This window comes from Lathyrus oleraceus, chromosome 2, assembly GCF_024323335.1.
Source record: "Lathyrus oleraceus cultivar Zhongwan6 chromosome 2, CAAS_Psat_ZW6_1.0, whole genome shotgun sequence".
NCBI lineage: Eukaryota > Viridiplantae > Streptophyta > Magnoliopsida > Fabales > Fabaceae > Lathyrus > Lathyrus oleraceus.
In genome coordinates this window covers 363,789,784-363,793,468 of record NC_066580.1, presented here as the reverse complement: position 1 = coordinate 363,793,468, position 3,685 = coordinate 363,789,784, and positions in this window count along the sequence as shown.

Here is a 3,685-nt window from a genome sequence, read left to right as displayed (position 1 = left end):
TCAATAACAAGATGATAAAGGAGCTTTGCAAAGACTTCAAGATTGAACACCACATTTCTTCTCCTTACAGACCAAAGATGAATGGTGCTGTAGAGGCGGCAAACAAGAATATTAAGAAGATTGTGCAGAAGATGGTCGTTACGTACAAGGATTGGCATGAGATGTTGCCTTTCTCTTTGCATGGGTACCGTACTTCAGTACGTACGTCGACCGGGGCACCCCTTACTCCCTTGTGTATGGTATGGAGGCATTCCTACCTGTTGAAGTAGAGATTCCTTCTCTAAGAGTCCTGTTGGATGTCAAGCTAGACGAAGCTGAATGGATTTGGACAAGGTTCAAAGAGTTGAGCCTTATCGAAGAGAAGCGGTTGGCAGCCGTGTGCCATGGGCAACTGTATCAGAGAAGGATGAAGAAAGCCTTTGATCAGAAAGTGCGTCCTCGAAGCTATCAGACAGGTGATTTGGTTTTGAAGAGGATCCTTCCTCCCAGTACAGATAACAGGGGCAAGTGGACTCCGAATTATGAAGGTCCATATGTTGTCAAGAAGGTTTTCTCTGGTGGAGCCTTGATGTTGACAACTATGGATGGTGAAGATTTTCCGTCCCCTGTTAACTCAAATGTAGTCAAAAAATACTTCGCATAAATTGACCCGCTGGACGAAAAGAATAAAAGAGTCCAGGAAAAAAAGGGCGTCCCGGCGAACCAAATAAAAAAAGAAAAAGGTTCGGGAAAAAGTTAGGGATAAAGAATGAAAATAATATGCCCGGTAAGTCGAAAACCTGCAAAGGCGGTTTAGGCAAAAATGGGTATCCCGGTGGATTGAAAACCTGAAAAGGAGATCCAGGAAAAAGAGGGATTAAAGCGAAGACTACAGTCTGAGTCATCTGTACTTCATCGCGCTTCAACGTCTACCATCTTGAAGGATATGACCGGTCCAATCATTCTTCTCAGAAAGCAGGGAATTTGGGGGAAATTGAGGATATACGAGTCATAACAGAATTGGAAAATAGTGGATGCCGTGTTCACATTGCCAATAGGATAGTTTATTTCCTTTTTTGGCGCAATTACCTCTTCCTAGGAATTGCTTCCTGATGTATTTGCCTTTATAGGCCCATTTTCAATCAATAAAAGTCGTTATTCAGTCAAATTGCTCTCTTGTTTTTATTTTACTGTTTTGTTTGCAAAAACGTCCGAATTTTTGATAAACATTGCATTTGAAAAACATGAAGGCTAGACAATAATGTGTGAAAGATAAAACATTTGAAAATCATTTTGAATGTTGAATGCACTTGAGTGTATTCTGTCCATACGATCCCCTGGGGCATGTATGTCTTGCTGTTTTGCAGGTTACCACCTTTGATTACTGGCTAAAGCAGATAAGCCACAGGTTGTTCAAAGGTGTTTCAACACTGTCCAGTAGTGTAAGAAGTGGGGTCGCCAAAGCAAGTTCAGAACTTGTCTCCCCAACGGGTTCGAGATCAGTGTTTCCTCAGCAGGTTTGGAGTTCGCTGTAATCCCCAGCAGGGTCGAGAATGTCTTTCCCCAGCAAGTCTGAGGATTGTTAGTTCCCCAGAGAGTCTGAACGTGGTTGTTTTCCCCAGCAGAGGACCGCGGGTAGTTTGTTCCTCAGCAGCCAGGCTTGAAGATTGTTGTTTTCCCCAGCAGGGTTGAGAATGTTATGTCCCTAGCAAGTCTGTATGTTGCTATTTCCCCAGCGGAGGTGGGCGTTGTTTGTTTTCCCCAACGAAATCCCCAAGCGGATCGGGTTCAGTGGAGGTCGTCCCCAGTGAAGATTATCCTCTCCCCCAACAGCAGTGCTATTCCCCAGCATGATCGAGAGGTTGGTGTTTTCCCAACAAGTGACTCCCCAGTTGAGTTGGTTTCTCTGCCGTTCCGAGATTTCCAGATCAGTAAGTATCCGTAGCAGATTTGTTGCGTCTCCCCACAGAGTTGGAAGATCGAATCAGGAATGATGGGCTCAGCAAAGTGATCGTTCGCTTTCCCAGCAGGAGTTCCTCCCTTTGCATCTTGCATATAGTAATCATCATTTGCATTTGCATCCTCAAAATGCGTAGCATTTCCATCCAATATGAAGCATTACGCCATAGAAAACTCAAACATATGCATACATGTGTTAAACCAGTTTGGATCATATCCCCAACAGAGGTGGACCGTTTTTCAACATCTGTACGACACATTTGCGGCAGTTGCTCCTGACAGCATTCAGGATTGATAATCCCCAGAGAGATTTATTTCTTCACCCGTCCGTGAAAGGAAAGCTTGATTCTCCCCAGCGTAGTCCCCGACAAGTGTCTGCCTTGTTTTGACATAGATGTCATCCTTGCGATACCCATGAGTGTCGTGTTGATCCCCGTGTGGGTCCTTTTTTGGTGTCAGTAGACATCATCTTTCGATGTCCGTAACATAGAGTTCCTTCCCATTCGTCCGTTGACGTCTGGTCGTGGTTTCTCTTCCCATTCATCCGTTGATGTCTGGTCCTGGTTTCTCTTCCCATTCATCCGTTGATGTCTGGTCGTGGTTTCTCTTCCCATTCATCTGTTGATGTCTGGTCGTGATTTCTTTTCCCATTCGTCCGTTGACGTCTGGTCGTGGTTTCTCTTCCCATTCATCTGTTGATGTTTGGCCGTGGTTTCTCTCTTCCCATTTGTCCGTTGACGTCTGGTCGTGGTTTCTCTCTTCCCATTCGTCTCTTGATGTCTGGTCGTGGTTTCTCTTCCCATTCATCTGTTGATGTCTGGTCGTGGTTTCCCTTCCCATTCATCCGTTGATGTCTGGTCGTGGTTTCTCTTCCCATTAATCCGTTGATGTCTGGTCGTGTTTCCTTTCTTTGACAAATATCAAATCCCCAGTGGAAGCCGCTATTGGTAGATAGCCTCGTTTCTTTGATTCATCCCCCGCAGAGTGCAAATTCCAGGTTTTTTTGGTATTCAATCCCTGTTTACCTTGAAGGTCTGACAACCGTTGCTCTCATCCGTTCAGGTTCTCAGTTGATTGAATAGGGGCAGCTGTAGCACCTCAAATTTGCACCCCCCAGTCATGCATTCATTTTCATTTTTTAGGTCATTAACATTACATATTGCATTGCATCATATCAACAAGGACTGGCATCAAGAGAATTCATCTGTGCAAAGAGAGCAAGTATTTCCTTGAGATGGAGGCCACATGGCTATTCTAGAGAGCTTATATGAATCAAGGTTCATTTTGAAGCAACTTTGCCAAGTGGTAGAGGCTCAAAGTCATCAGTGCATTGCCAGGTCATCTGTGGCCCATAAAAGTCAACTGAAAGTCAACTGAGGGGTAGGAGGTGGAGAAATGATATGAGACACTTCATTCATGTCCAAAAGAGGTTTATTCATCATGTCAAACATCTATATTGAAGATTTTGAAGCCAGATCAAAAGTTTCCAAAAATGGAAAGTGACCTGTAATTTCAAGTTTCCAAAAATGGCAAGTTTTTGGACCACTTTCAACTTGACTTTCCAACATCAACGAAAGCTTCAAATGAAATTTTGGTCAACATGAAAGTTGAAGATCTTTCTCTCCCATTTCTAAAAAGTCCAAGATCATGAGCATCTGATGAATGGTTGAGGCGTTATGAGCAAATGATCACCAAGTGTGCTTGAAACTTCCAAGAGCCATAACTTTTGATCCGAAGTTCCAAATTG